Source organism: Somniosus microcephalus, unplaced genomic scaffold (assembly GCF_052327205.1).
Source record: "Somniosus microcephalus isolate GS21.2 unplaced genomic scaffold, FLI_Smic_1.0 unresolved_chr8, whole genome shotgun sequence".
Lineage (NCBI taxonomy): Eukaryota > Metazoa > Chordata > Chondrichthyes > Squaliformes > Somniosidae > Somniosus > Somniosus microcephalus.
Genome location: NW_028225186.1, coordinates 16,991,659 through 17,007,937, shown reverse-complemented (window position 1 = coordinate 17,007,937; position 16,279 = coordinate 16,991,659). Strand labels below are relative to the sequence as shown.

The 16,279-nt window shown below is 47.1% G+C and overlaps 2 non-coding genes across 2 annotated transcripts; one reads left to right on the top strand and one right to left on the bottom strand.

Moving 5' to 3' along the window:
• Positions 1-9,721: 9,721 nt before the first annotated feature.
• Positions 9,722-9,815, bottom strand: trnar-ucu (transfer RNA arginine (anticodon UCU)). The gene is made up of 2 exons: positions 9,779-9,815; positions 9,722-9,757 (listed from the first exon to the last, which is right to left on the bottom strand). It is a non-coding gene; the product is annotated as a tRNA-Arg (tRNA).
• A 2,450-nt stretch (positions 9,816-12,265) lies between these two features.
• Positions 12,266-12,347, top strand: trnal-caa (transfer RNA leucine (anticodon CAA)). The gene has a single exon. It is a non-coding gene; the product is annotated as a tRNA-Leu (tRNA).
• The last annotated feature ends 3,932 nt before the right edge of the window (positions 12,348-16,279 follow it).

The window sequence follows — 16,279 nt, the reverse complement described above, 5'->3', positions numbered from 1 at the left end:
AATATAAAAACAGATAGTAAGAGTTTTTATAGTTATATAAAAAGAAAAAGGGTGGCTAAAGTAAATGTTGGTCCCTTAGAGGATGAGACCGGGAAATTAATGGTGGGAAATATGGAGATGGCAAAAACACTGAATGAATATTTTGTATCAGTCTTTACAGTAGAGGACACTAAGAATATCCCAACACTGGACAAGCAGTGGGCTATAGTTGGGGAGGAGGTAAACACGATCAAAATCACTGAGGAAGTGGTACTCGGTAAAATAATGGGACTCAAGGCGGATAAAGCACCTGGACCTGATGGTTTACATCCTAGGGTCTTGAGGGAAGTGGCGGTAGGGATTGTGGATGCATTGGTAATAATTTTCCAAAACTCCCTGGACTCAGCAAAGGTCCCGGCAGACTGGAAAACTGCTAATGTAACACCCTTATTTCAAAAGAGCAGTAGACAGAAGGCTGGAAACTATCGACCGGTTAGCCTAAAGTTTGTGGTAGGTAAAATTTTGAAGTCCATTATTAAGGAGACAGTAACAGGACATTTGGATAATCATAATTTAATAGGACAAAGTCAGCATGGTTTTATGAAGGGGAAGTCATGTTTGACAAATTTGCTGGAGTTGTTTGAGGAAGTAACATATAGGGTGGATAAAGGGGAACCAGTGGACGTAGTGTATTTAGACTTCCAAAAGGCATTTGACAAGGTGCCACACAAAACATTATTGCTTAAGATAAAAAATCACGGGATTGGGGGTAATATTCTGGCATGGATAGAGGATTGGCTATCTAACAGAAGGCAGAGAGTTGGGATAAATGGTTCATTCTCAGACTGGCAATCAGTAACTAGTGGTGTTCCGCAGGGGTCAGTGCTGGATCCCCAACTCTTTACAATCTATATTAACGATTTGGAGGAGGGGACCGATTGTAACATATCAAAGTTTGCAGATGATACTATGATGGGAGGGAAAGTAGTGAGTGAGGAGGACATAAAAAACCTGCAAGGGGACATAGACAGGCTAAGTAAGTGGGCAGAGATTTGGCAGATGGAATACAATACTGGAAAGTGTGAGGTTATGAACTTTGGCAGGAAAAATCGTACAGCAAGTTATTATCTTAATGGCAAGAAACTTGAAAGTACTGAAGTACAAAGGGATCTGGGGGTCCTGGTGCATGAAACTCAAAAGATTAGTATGCAGGTGCAGCAAGTGATTAAGAAGGCCAATGGAATGTTGGCTTTCATTGCTAGGGGGATAGAATATAAAAATAGGGAGGTATTGCTTCAGTTGTACAAGGTACTGGTGAGACCGCACCTGGAATACTGCATACAGTTTTGGTGTCCATACTTAAGAAAAGACATACTTGCTCTCGAGTCAGTACAAAGAAGGTTCACTCGGTTAATCCCGGGGATGAGGGGATGGATATATGAGGAGAGGATGAGTAAATTGGGACTCTACTCATTGGAGTTCAGAAGAATGAGAGGCGATCTTATTGAAACATATAAGATTGTGAAGGGGTTTGTTCGGGTGGATGCGGGGAGGATGTTCCCGATGATGGGTGAAAGTAGAACTAGGGGGCATAGTCTTAGAATAAGGGGCTGCTCTTTCAAAACTGAGATGAGGAGGAACTACTTCACTCAGAGGGTGGTAGGTCCATGGAATATGCTGCCCCAAAAAGCTGTAGAAGCTACATCATTACATAAATTTAAAACAGAAATAGACAGTTTCCTAGAAGTAAAGTGAATTAGGGTTACGGGGAGCGGGCAGGAATTTGGACATGTGTCTAGGTTCGGATCGGACATGGCCCTCTGTGTAGCGGAGCGGGCCCAGGGGCTGTGTAGCCTGATCCTGCTCCTATTTCGTGTGTCTAATTCTGTTAGATTCAGGAGATGGTTCTGTGATAGTAGATTGGCGGCTAGGATCAGATCAGCCATGAACTTATTGAATGGCGGAGCAGGCTCGAGGGGCCGATTGGCCTACTCCTGCTCCTATTTCTTATGTTCTTATGGTCTTATAGGGTCTGATGAAAGGGAGGAACTGAAAGAAATCAGTATTTGTAGGGAAATGGTGTTAGGGAAATTGACGGGATTGAAGGCCGATAAATCCCCAGGGGCTGATAATCTACATCCTAGGGTACATAAGGAAGTGGCACTAGAAATAGTAGATGCATTGCTGATCATCTTCCAACATTCGATGGAACCTGGAACAGTACCCATAGATTGGAGGGTAGCTAATGTTACCCCACTATTCAAAAGAGGTGGTGGAGAGAAAAATGGGAATTACAGACCGGTAAACCTGACATCGGTAGTGGGGAAAATGCTAGAGTCCATTATAAAAGTTGTAATAGCAGAGCACTTGGAAAACAGTGACAGGATCAGACAAAGTCAGCATGGATTTACAAAAGGTAAATCGTGCTTGACTAATCTACTGGAATTTTTTGAGGATGGAACTGGTAAAATAGACAATGGAGAACCAGTGAATGTGGTGTATTTGGACTTTCAAAAGGCTTTCGATAAGGTCCCGCATAAGAGATTAGCGTGTAAAGTTCAGGCACATGGGATTGGGGGCAAGGTATTGACTTGGATAGAGAACTGGTTGGCAGACAGTTGACAAAGAGTTGGAATAAATGGGTCTTTTTCCGAGCGGCAGGCAGTAACTAGTAGGGCACCGCAGGGATCGGTCCTTGGACCCCAGCTATTCACAATATATAATAATGATCTAGACAAGGGAACTAGATGTAATATCTCCAAGTTTGCAGATGACACAAAGCTGGGTGGGCGTGTGTGCTGTGAGGAGGATGCCGAGAAACTCCAGTATGATTTGGACAGGTTGGGTGATTGGGCAAAAGCATGGCAGATGCAATATAACGTGGATAAATGCGAGGTTATCCACTTTGGTGTCAAAAACAGGAAGGCAGATTATTATCTGAATAGCAATAGATTGGGAGAAGGGCAAGTGCAACGAGACCTGGGTGTCCTTGTACAGCAGTCGCTGAAGGTAAGCATGCAGGTGAAGCAGGCAGTTAAGAAGGCAAATGGTATGTTGGCATTCGTAGCGAGCGGGTTTGAGTACAGGAACAAGGATGTCTTGCTGCAGTTGTACAGGGCCTTGGTGAGACCACATCGTGAGTACTGTGTGCAGTTTTGGTCGCCTTATCTGAGGAAGGATGTTCTTGCCATGGAAGGAGTTCAGCGAAGATTCACCAGGCTGATACCTGGGATGGCAGGAATGACGTATGAGGAGAGATTGGGTCGTTTGGGCTTATTCTCGTTTAGAAGAATGAGAGGGGATCTCATTGAAAATTATAAAATTCTGACAGGACTGGACAGACCAGATGCAGGAAGGATGTTCTCGATGGCCGGGGAGTCCAGAACCAGGGGTCACAGTCTAAGGATAAGGGGTAAGCCATTTAGGACTGAGATGAGGGGGAATTTCTTCACCCAGAGAGTGGTGAACCTGTGGAATTCTCTACCACAGAAGGCAGTAGAGGCCAGTTCATTAAATATATTCAAGAAGAAGTTGGATATATTTCTTAAGGCTAAAGGGATCAAGGAGTATGGGGAGAAAGCAGGGACCGGGTACTGAATTTGGATGATCAGCCATGATCACATTGAATGGTGGAGCAGGCTCGAGGGGCCGAATGGCCTACTCCTGCTCCTATCTTCTATGTTTCTATGTTTCTATGTCCTTATATGGGATAAAATAAATACTCAACTAGAAAACGTTCTAGAAACCAGGAAGCTGGTTAAAAGACAAAAGCAGAGTGCGGTAGTTATTGGGTGTTTTTTTGCCTGGACGATGTAAAGAGTTGGCCCCCCTGCATCACTGCTGCGACCGTTGCCCTTCTTGCTATTTCAACAATCTGGACTTGGGTACAGTAGGCAGACGTATCGACATTTGCTGCTAACACGAAAAACAGGGAGCCTGGGTAGCTGTGAAGGAACCGTCACTGAACATTTAGAGAAGAATATGGAGAGGAAATGTACACCAAATGGTGTGTTAAAAGCTGCCGAGGAGTCTCCAACAATAGATATTTACAGAGCAGAGGAAACCATTCGGCCCACTGTGTTAATTCTGGGTCTTTGCCACAGCAATACTAAACTAAACCCACTGACCCACTATCTCCCCATAGACCTGTATCAATCGCAAACTAATCCCACTGCCCCACTCTCTCCCCAAAGCCCTGTAACAATCCCAAACTAATCCCACTGTCCCGCTCTCTCCCCAAAGCCCTGTAACAATCCCAAACTAATCTCACTGACCCTCTATCTCCCCATAGCCCTGTGTCAATCCCCAAACTAATCCCACAGCCCCGCTCACACCCCATAGACCTGTATCAATCCCAAACTAATCCCACTGCCCCGCTCTCTCCCCAAAGCCCTGTAACAATCCCAAACTAATCCCACTGACCCGCTATCTCCCCATAGCCCTGTATCAATCCCCAAACTAATCCCACTGCCCCACACACACCCCATAGACCTGTATCAATCACAAACTAATCCCACTGCCCCGCTCTCACCCCATAGCCCTGAATCAATCCCAAACTAATCCCACTGCCCCGCTCACACCCGATAGACCTGTGTCAATCACAAACTAATGCCACTGCTCCGCTCTCACCCCATAGCCCTGAATCAATCCCAAACTAATCCCACTGCCCCGCTCACACCCCATAGCCCTGTATCAATCACAAACTAATCCCACTGCCCCGCTCTCACCCCATAGCCCTGAATCAATCCCAAACTAATCACAATGCCCCACTCACACCCCATAGACCTGTATCAATCCCAAAAAATCCCAGTGCCCCACTCTCTCCCCATAGCCCTGCGCCGGCACTTTGAAAGAGCTCTGCAATTAATTTCATTCACCTGCCCTTTCCCCATAGCCCTGTAATGTTTTCCTTCAAGTATTTATTCAACTGCCTTTTGAAAGTTACTGTTGAATCTGCTTCCACCGCCCTTTCAGGCAGCGCATTCCAGATCACAACAACTTGCTGCTTAAAAAAAATGTTTCCTCATGTCACCTCTGGTTCTTTTGCCAATCACCATAAATCTGTGTCCTCTGGTTACCGAACCTTCTGCCAGTGGAAACACTTTCTTCTTATTTACGCTATCAAAACTATTCATAAGTTTGAAAATCTCTATCAAATCTCCTCTTAAAACTCTCTGCTCTAAGGAGAACAATCCCTGCTTCTCCAGTCTCTCCACATAATTGAATTCCCTCATCCCTGGTACCATTCTGGTAAATCTCCTCTGCACCCTCTCTAAGACCTTGACATCCTGTGTTGACTTTAACAACATAGCACTGATTTGACACGTTCCTGTGAAAGATCATTGATCATTAAGAGATTGTAAATCTCACCTGCTTGCTGCTGGGGTTTGCCGATGTTGAGCTGAGAATGTAAGTGCAATGGTTTTGAAATGACAATCAGAGGGGATGTGGTTTAGACATCACATGAATGAAATGACAGCTTCATCTTAAAAAGGAGACGTGTAAGTGAAGGCAGTCCACGCGGAGGCTGGATTGGCTCATGTGTGTCATGGGCTGTGGTAACCAACTGTCCAAACTGCCTACTGTGGGCAGCAGCAGCTGTCACAGCTGGGAGCCCCTTTCTTTATCTTTGCAACTTCCCTTCTCCACCTCTCCCCTCCTGCTGACACCCATCACAACTGGTCCTCTGCTCAGCCATTGCTCACAGCCAGCAGGGCGAGTGAACAAGAAGCCAGGCTCATTCATCCTCTCCCGAACACAGGGCCAAGACACCAATTGTAACCGCTGCCCAGGCTCAGGTCAGCTCCCTCAGCACAGGCCGGGGATGAAGCCTGGGCCTTTCCAAATAAGGAAGCAAGAAACAAAAACTGGCCAGGAAAGGCTCAGCGAGTTCGAGAAATCTGTGCGTTTGTTTGATTGAAACCAAAACAGCTTCGAACCCAAGGATGCTTCATACAGGTGGAGAAATTCAGTTCACTTTTTCTACACAATTCAAATCAACAGAAGCAATGAACACGTTGAAACCGGCAAATATGAACACATCTATCACTAAGCAACAATAGATTAAGGAGCATATGGCACAGAAATGGAAGAAATGAAAGAAAGATTCAAAGAAAGAAAGAAAGTACAAGGACTTGGGGTTTTATACACTGGCACTGTATTTCTTTCTGCGCCGAGACAGCAGAGGGCACAATCGGAACATCAGCCACATCAGTGCCTGAAACATGGTTCAATAGGAACAGGAGGAGGCCATTCAGCCCCTCGAGCCTGTCATACCGGACTGGGAGAGGCCATTCAGCCCCTCGAGCCTGTCAAACCAGAACAGGAGGAGTCCATTCAGCCCCTCAACCCTGTCAAACCGGAACTGGAGGAGGCCATTCAGTCCCTCGAGCATGTCAAACCGGGACAGGAGGAGACCATTCAGCCCCTTGAGCCTGTCGACCAGGAACAGGAAGAGGCCATTCAGTCCCTCGAGCCTGTTACACAGGAACAGGAGGAGGCCATTCAGCCCCTCGAGCCTGTCAAACCGGGACAGGAGGAGTCCATTCAGCCCCTTGAGCCTGTCGAAAAAGAACAGGAGGAGGCCATTCAGTCCCTCGAGCCTGTTACACAGGAACAGGAGGAGGCCATTCAGCCCCTTGAGCCTGTCAAACAGGATCAGGAGGAGGCCATTCAGCCCCTCGAGCCTGTCGAACAGGAACAGGAGGAGGCCATTCAGCCCCTTGAGCCTGTCAAACAGGAACAGGAGGAGGCCATTCAGCCCCTTGAGCCTGTAAACAGGAACAGGAGCAGGCCATTCAGCCCCTCGAGCCTGTCAAACAGGAACAGGAGGAGGCCATTCAGCCGTTCGAGCCTGTCAAGCCGGAACTGGAGGAGGCCATTCAGCCCCTCGAGCCTGACAAACTGGAACAGGAGCAGGCCATTCAGCCCCTCGAGCCTGTCAAACAGGCACAGGAGGAGGGCATTCAGCCCCTTGAGCCTCTCAAACAGGAACAGGAGGAGGCCATTCAGTCCCTCGAGCCCGTTACACTGGAACAGGAGGCCATTCAGCCCCTCGAGCCTGTTACACAGGAGGAGGCCATTCAGCCCCTCGAGCCTGTTACACAGGAACAGGAGGAGGCCATTCAGCCCCTCGAGCTTGTTGCACAGGCACAGGAGGAGGCCATTCAGCCCCTCAAGCCTGTTACACTGGAACAGGAGGCCATTCAGCCCCTCGAGCCTGTTACAATGGAACAGGAGGACATTCAGCCCCTCAAGCCTGTTACACAGGAACAGGTGGAGTCCATTCATTCACTTGATCCAGTTACACAGGAACAGCTAATTTATTATTCATGTTTCATGTGATGTGTTTGCTCTGAAATAAATTGTTAAAAATGTTAACCTGCATTGGCTGGGAATCGAACCCGGGTCTCTCACGTGGCAGGCGAGAATTCTACCCCTGAACCACCAATGCTCACAGCGACAGCGAGGCTTATTTTCCGTTAGCTACATTTATTTTTGACTTTTGTTAATAGAAGCGAGGACACTGCGGTTAAATTAAAAGCGAAATACAGCAGATGCTGGATCTGAAATTGTTCATTAAATGTTGGAAACACTCCACAGGTCAGGGAACATCTGTGGACAGAAAAACACAGGGTTAACCTTTCAGGTCCATGAACTCTCGGTAGAACTAAGATTTTGCAGCTTTGTAGGTCCCGTGTGAGTTTCCTTCCAAACTTTATAAACTTTTAACTGCTCAAAAATTACAAAATTAAGAAACTAACCTTCCCTCGAAAAATAAATGGCCATACGGGGATCGAATTCGCAACCTTGGCGTTATTAGCACCACGCTCTAACCAACTGAGATAACCGGCCCATCTGTATTGTATATCTATAGAACCGCCCCTGTTTCTGGTCTTTGCCAGTTAAGTCACTTTGTCTTGGAAAGCTGTAAAAGGAAGACTTGCATTTCTACAGGCCTTTCACGACCTCAGGACATCCTAAAGTGCTTTACAGCCAATGAATACTTGTTGAACTTTTTGCATCTGTGACAGGTAGATTGGTCAGGAGGAGGTCAAGAAGGTTTTCCCCTCGTGTTGGTTCCCTCACCACCTGCCGCAGGCCCAGACTGGCAGCCATGTCCTTCAGGACTCGACCAGCTCGGTCAGTAGTGCTGCTAACGAGCCACTCTTGGTGATGGGCATTGAGGTCCCCACCCAGAGTACATTCTGTGCCCTTGCTGCCTTCAGTGCTTCTTCCAAGTGGTGTTCAACATGGAGGAACACTGATTCATCAGCTGAGGGAGGGTGGTAGGTGCTAATCAGCAGGAGGTTTCCTTGCCCATGATGTTCCTGTGTAACAGGCTTGAGGGGCTGAATGGCTTCCTCCTTTTCCTGCATAACAGGCTGAATAGCCTCCTCCTGTTCCTGCATAACAGGCTCGAGGGGCTGAATGGCCTCCTCCTGTCCCTGTATGATAGGCTCGATGGGCTGAATGGCCTCTTCCTGTTTATGTGTAACATACCCGAGGAGCTGATTGGCCTCCTCCTGTTCCTTTATAACAGACTCGAAGGGCTGAATGGCCTCCTCCTGTTCCTGTATAACAGACTCAAGGGGCTGAATGGCCTCCTCCTGTTCCTGTGTAACAGGCTCAAGGGGCTGAATGGCATCCTCCTGTGCATGTATAACAGGCTCAAGGGGCTGAATGGCCTCCTCCTGTTCATGTATAACGGGCTTGAGGGACTGAATGGCCTCCTCCTATTCCTGTGTAACCGGCTCGAGGGGATGAATGGCCTCCTCCTGTTCCTGTCTAACAGGCTTGAGGGGCTGAATGGCTTCCTCCTTTTCCTGTATAACACGCTCGACAGGCTGAATAGCCTCCTCCTGTTCCTGTATAACAGGCTCGTGTGTCTGAATTGTCTCCTCTTGTTCCTGTGTAACAGGCTTGAGGGGCTGAATGGCCTCCTCCTGTTACTGTGTAATAGGCTCGAGGGGCTGAATGGCATCCTCCTGTGCATGTATAACAGGCTCGAGGGGCTGAATGGCCTCCTCCTGTTCATGTATAACAGGCTTGAGGGGCTGAATGGCCTCCTCCTGTTCCCGTATAACAGACTTGTGTGTCTGAATTGCCTCCTCCTGTTCCAGTGTAGCAGGCTTGAGGGACTGAATGTCCTCCTCCTGTTCATGTGTGGCAGGTTTGAGGGGCTGAATGGCCTCCTGCTGTTCCTGTGAAACAGACTCGTGGGTCTGAATTGCCTCCTCCTGTTCCTTTATAACAGACTCGTTGGTCTGAATTGCCTTCTCCTGTTCCTTTTTACTGGATCATGGGTCTGATTTGCCTCCTCTTCATCCTATGTAACAGGTTCGAGGGGCTGAATGGAGTTCTACTGTTCTTTTACAGATCTTGTATCGCTGAACGGCTTCCTCCTGTCCAATGCAACAGGCTCGAGGCGTTAAAGGCCTCCTCTTGTCCCTGTGTAACAGGCTCGAAGGGCTGAATGGCCTCCTCCTGTTCCTGTATAACAGGCTAAAGGGGCTGAATGGCCTCCTCCTGTTCCTGTGTGAAAGGGTCATGGGACTGAATGGTCTCCTCCTGTTCCTATGTAAAACGGCCATGGGACTGAATGGCCTCCTCCTGCTCCTGTGCAACTGACTCAGGGGTTGAGAGTACTCAGAGGGAAAGTGTCGGGGCGGTAGTTTCCCTTTTCTGAATTACCGATTTGCTGCAAAATTTACCGTCAGTGGAGGAACCACGACCCAAAATCCGACTCTGGTGGGACTCGAACCCACAACCTTTGAATACCTTAATTTGTCATACCAACTAGAAGTCCAATGCGCTATCCATTGCGCCACAGAGCCAATTAAGTAAAGTTCTATTACAAAAGCAAAATGGTGTTGATGCTGGAAATCTGAAATATAAACAGATGAAATGCTGGAAACACTCTGCAGGTCAGGCAGCATTCCATGTCTGTTTAAAAGGGGTCTACTTTCAGTCCCGGATCATTCTGTGTCTGTTAAATAGGGACATGCTGTCAGTCCCGGATCATTCTGTGTCTGTTTAAAAGGGACATGCTGTCAGTCCCTGTTTATTCTGTGTCTGTTTAAAAGGGACACGCTGTCAGTCCCGGATCATTCTGTGTCTGTTTAAAAGGGGCATGCTGTCAGTCCCGGTTTATTCTGTGTCTGTTTAAAAGGGACATGCTGTCAGTCCCGGATTATTCTGTGTCTGTTTAAAAGGGATGTGCTGTCAGTCCCGGGTCATTCTGTGTCTGTTTAAAGGGGACATGCTTTCAGTCCCGGATTATTCTGTGTCTGTTTAAAAGGGATGCGCTGTCAGTCCCGGATTATTCTGTGTCTGTTTAAAAGGGATGTACTGTCAGTCCAGGATCACTCTGTGTCTGTATAAAAGGGATGTGCTTTCAGTCCCGCGTCATTCTGAGTCTGTTTAAAAGGGGTGTGCTGTCAGTCCCGGATCATTCTGTGTCTGTTTAAAAGGAATGTACTGTCAGTCCTGGATCATTCTGTGCCTGTTTAAAAGGGATGTGCTGTAAGTCCCTGGTCATTCTGTATCTGTTTAAAAGGGATGTGCTGTCAGTCCCGGATCATTCTGTGTCTGATTAAAATGGGTGTTACATAATATTATAGAGTCTGCCCCACAGAAACAGTCCATTTGCACGAACTGGTCTCCACACGACGCTCCTCCTTCTCTATTTCTCCTCACCCCACAAATAAAACTAGAATCAGTAATGGTAACCATGAACCTTTCGGATTGTCGTAAAAACCCATCTGGTTCACCAATGTCTTTCAGGGAAAGAAATCTGCCGTCCTTACCCGGTCTGGCCTTTGTGTGACTCCAGTCCCATAGCAATGTGGTTGATTCTTAACTGCCGTCTGACATGGCATAGCAAGCCACTCAGTTGTAACAAACCGCTATGAAACAAAATAATAAAAATGAAGCTGGATGGACCACCTGGCCTGATCCATATCAGCCTCCTCCTGAGGTCCCCACCATCGCAGAAGCCAGTCTTCAGCCAATTCGATTCACTCCAAGTGATATCAAGAAAAGGCTGAGCACATTGGATACAGCAATGGCTCTATGCCCTGACAAAACCCCGGCTATCATTCTGAAGACTTGTGCTCCAGCCAAACTGTTCTAGTACAGCTACAACACTGGCATCTTTCCAACAATGTGGAAGACTGCCCAGGTATGTCCAGTCCACAAAAAGCAGGACAAATCCAATCCAGCCAATTACCGCCCCATCAGTCTACTCTCTACTCTCAATCATCAGCAAAGTAATGGTAGGTGTCATCCACAGTGCTGTAAAGTGGCACTTACTTACCAATAACCTGCTCATTGATGCCCGGTTTGGGGTCTGCCAAGAGCACTCGGCTCCCGTCTTCATTAAAACCTTGGTCCAACATGAACAAAGGAGCTGACCACCAACATCCTGGGGGTTACCATTGAACATAAATACTGTGACAACAAGAGAAGGTCAGAGGCAAGGCATTCTGCGTCGGGTGTCTCACCTCTTGACTCCCCAAAGCCTTTCTACCATCTACAAGGCACAAGTAAGGAGTGTGATGGAATACTCTCCACTTGCCTGGATGAGTGCAGCTCCAACAACACTCAAGAAGTTCGACACCATCCGGGACAATGCAGCCCGCTTGATTGGCACCCCATCCACCACCTTAAACATTCACTCCCTCCACCACCGGCGCACCGTGGCTGCAGTGCGTACCATCTACAAGATGCACTGCAGCAACTCACCAAGGCTTCTTCAGCAGCACCTGCCAAACACGCAACCTCTTCCACCTAGAAGGACAAGCGCAGCAGGCACATGGGAACACCCCCACCTCCAAGTTCCCCTCCAAGTCACACACCATTCTGACTTAGAAGTAAATTGCCGATCCTTCATCGTCGCTGGGTCAAAATCCTGGAACTCCCTCCCTAACAGCACTGTGGGAGCACCTTCATCACAGGGACTGCAGCGGTTCAAGAAGGCGGCTCACCACCACCTTCTCAAGGGGCAATTAGGGATGGGCATTTAATGCTGGCCTTGCCAGCGCACCCACATCCCATAAACGAATTTTAAAAATCCTATCAGCATATCCTTCTATTCCTTTCTCCCTTCCTCTTAAATGCATCTAGTAGTATTCGCCTCAACTACTGCATTCTCAGCGCTCTTTGGCCAAAGAAGTTAATCCTGAATTCCCTGCTGGATTTATCGGTGAGTATTTATGATCTGTCTTCTCTGAGCTAGTTCCTGACTCACTCACAGTAGGAAGCATTTTCACACTGCTAATGTACAGCTGCGATGGCCGAGTGGTTAAGGCGTTGGACTCAAAATCCAGTGGGGTTTTCCTGCGCATGTTCGAGCACTGCTCGCAGCGACTTTGATGCAAGTTCTTTATTTTATTTCATCGGCTCCCTGTGGCGATCACTGGCCCCGAAATTGATCAGAATTCCCTCCACTGCACTTTATTACACTGATTAACCCAAAGTTCCAATTGAAACACTAATAATTTATCGGCATCAATTCGATATTGTGGATTTGTTGGGAACTAGTGAGCAATACAAACACAAAGCAACATCAAAAATACTAATTAATAAAGAGCCCTGCAGTGTTTGCTATGGAATCACCTTCAGCTACTCAGTGGGAACACGGTTTGGTTTTGTAAAACTGAACACGAATTAAAAAGTGTGTAAAAAGACCATGGCAAGACTCGAACCTGCAATATTCTGATAATTTCAGAAATTAATACCAAAGTCTGACGTCTTATCCATTAGGCCACGCGACCAGTAGGAGTAATTGATCGATCAGCGCCATCTGTGGACAGATAGACACAGGGTCAACCTTCCAGTTCCTTGAGCTCTCTGCAGAACTAAGGTTTTGTAGCTTTGCTTCAAAGTATTACAGCTCCAATCTTTTCAGCAAATAGCAAAATTAAGAAACTACCCACACCATCAAAAAGTAAATGGCCCATACAGGGATCGAACCCGCAACCTTGGCATTATTAACACGACGCTCTAACCTACTGAGCTAACCGGGACCGGCCTTAATTGTGTTTTCTGTTAAATTCAATTTATGTTGATTTTTGGTTTTTCTCAGTTGTCAGTGCTCCGGTTTCCTCCCACAGTCCAAAGATGTGCGGGTTAGGTTGATTTGCGATGATAAATTGACCCTTAGTGTTAGGGGGATTAAATACGTGGGGTTACGTGGATAGGGTGGGATATGTGTTGGTGTAGGGGTTACGGGGATCGGGTGGGATATGTGTCGGTGCAGGCTCGATGGGCCGAAATGGCCTCTATCTGCACTGTGGGGTTTCTGTGATTCTGTGACTTCGAAGGCTGTAAAAGAAAGACTCTGATTTCTACAGCGCCTTTCACCTGAGGACGTCTCAAAGCGCTTTACAGGCAATGTAGTTCTAGTCACTGTTGTAATGTAGGAAAAGAGCAGCAGCCAATTTGTGCACAGCAAGCTCCCACAATGTGATAATCGAGGATAACCTGTTTTAGTGATGGTGATTTGAGGATAAATATTGGCGACAGGACACCGGGGTAAACCTCACCACCCCCTGCTCTTCTTCCAATTGTGCCATGGGATCTGTTATGTCCACCCGAGAGGGCAGAGGGGGCCTCAGTTTTGGAATTGTATTCCACCACCATCTGTAACCTGATGGACCGGTGTATTCCTCACACTACCATTAGCATCAAGACAGGGGGCCAGCCCTGGTTCAATGAGGAGTGTAGAAGAGCTTTTCAGGAGCAGCACCAGGCGTACCTAAAATGAGGTGCCAACCTCATGAAGCTACAACTCAGGACTACACACATGCTAAGCTATGGAAACCGCATGTGTAGACAGAGCTAAGCGATCCAACAACCAACGGATCAGGTCAAAGATCTGCAATCCTGCCACATCCAGTCGTGAGAATTTTAGTTTAATTTAATTTGTTCCTAGGGCTTGGGCATCGCTGGCAACGGCAGCATTAATTGCCCATCCCTAATTGCCCTTGAGAAGGTGATAGTGAGAAGCCCTCTTGGCCCGCTGCAGTCAATGAGGTGAAAGTCCTCCAACAGTTCTGTTAGGGAGGGATTTCCAGGATTTTGACCTAGCGACGATGAAGTTATGGTGATATATTTTCACGTCGGGATGGTGTGTAACTTGGAGGGGAACTTGGAGGTGATGGTGTTCCCATGCACCTGCTGCCCTTATAAGAACATAAGAACATAAGAAATAGGAGCAGGAGAAGGCCATTCAGCCCCTCGCACCTGCTCCACCATTCAATAAGGTCATGGCTGATCTGATCTTGGCCTTAACTCCACTTTTCTGCCTGTTCCCCCTTAACCCTTGACGCTCCAATAGTTCAACAATCAGTCTATCTCAGCCATGAATATAATCAATGATTCAGGCTCCACAGCTCTCCTGGGTAGATAATTCCAAAGATTCACAAGCCTCTGAGAGAAGAAATTCCTCCTCATCTGCGTCTTAAATGGACAAACCCTTGTTCTGAAACTATGCCACCTGATTCTAGACTCCCCCATGAGGGAAACACCCTCTCAGCATCTACCCTGTCAAGACCCCTCAGAATCTGATATGTTGCAATAAGATCACCTCTCATTCTTCTAACCTCCAATGAGTGTAGGCCCAACCTGCTCAACCTTTCCTCTAAGACAATCCCTTCATCCCAGGAATCAACCTAGAGAACCTTCTCTGAACTGTCTCCAATGCAAGTATATCCCTCCTGAAATAAGGAGAACAAAAATGTATGCAGTACTCTAGGAGTGGTCTCACCTGTACAGTTGTAGCAAGACTTCCCTAATTTATACTCCATGCCCCTTGCAATAAAGGCCAACATTCCATTTGCCTACTTAATTACTGCATGCTAACTTTTTGTGTTTCATGTACGAGGACACCCAGATCCCTCTTAACCGCAGCATTCTGTAGTCTCTCTCCATTTTAATAATATTTTGCTTTTCTATTCCCTCCACGGCCTCGCCCCTCCCTATCTCTGTATTGTCCTTTGGCCCCATAACCCCCTGAGATATCTGTGCTCCTCTAATCCTGCCCTCTTGAGCATCCCTGATTATAATCGCTCAACCTTTCTGTTGCCCTAAGCTTTGGAATTCCCTGCCTAATCCTGTCCACCTCTCTTTCCTCCTTTAAGACGCTCCTTATAACCTATCTCTTTGACCAAGCTTTTGGTCACCTGCCCGAATTTCTCCTTATGTGGATTGGTGTCAAATGATTTGTCTGAAAACACTCCTGTGCAGCGCCTTGGGACGTTTTACGGCGTTAAAGGTGCTATATAAATGAAAGTTGTTGTTGATGATGGTGGGGGGGGATTCGGTGATGGTCATGCTGTTGAATGTGAAGGGGCGGCGGTTAGACTTTCGCTTGTTGGAGCTGGCCATTGCCTGGCACTTGTGTTGGCTGTTGTCATGTGTGGCACACAGTGACATATGTACAGTATTTGCCGATAGGTTAGTGTATGATTGACAACTGCAGGATGTATGCCTGAAGATTAATGCAGGAAATTGTCAGATAGGGTCTCGAAAATATAAGCTTATACACATGAGCAAAACCCGATGGCCGGTTAGCTCATGTTAGTTCGAGCGTGATGCTAATAACGTTCGATCCCCGTGCGGACCATTAACATTTTTGTTTTGAGATTAGTTTCGTCTTGTTCTTTTTGAGCAGGTTAAAAAGTTTGGAAGGAGACTCACACGGGACCTGCAATATTTTAATGCAAATCTGCCGAGTTAGTTCTGCCGAGAGCTCATGGACCTGAAAGGTTAACGCTGTGTTTCTCTGTCCACAGATGTTCCCTGACCTGTTGTGGTTAGGATCTGGAGTGCAGTGACTGAAAGGGTAGTGGAGGCAGATTCAAGAGTAGCTTTCAAAAGGGAAAAACATTGCAGTGCTGCAGGGAAAGGGCGAGTGAGTGGGACAAGCTGAAGTGATACTTGTAGAGACCCGGCACGGACTCGTCGGGCCGAATGGCCTCCTTCTGTGCGGTATCTATTCTAAGATTCTGTGAAAGACTCGATAAATACAAGTCTTTCTTTCAGAGCCTGCTGAGAAAAAAGTGAATAAGCCGACAAAAAAGGAAAATCAACCATAAATGAACTGAAAAGCAAAAGCCAGAAGGCCGGTTAGCTCAGTTGGTTAGAGCGTGGTGTTAATAACGCCAAGGTCGTGGGTTCGATCCTCGTACGGGCCATTTGATTTTTCGTAGAGAGGGTATTTTCTTGATTTTGTTATTTGTTGAATAGTTTGGCTGGAAACCCACACGGGACCTGCAATGCTTTGAAGCAAAGCTGG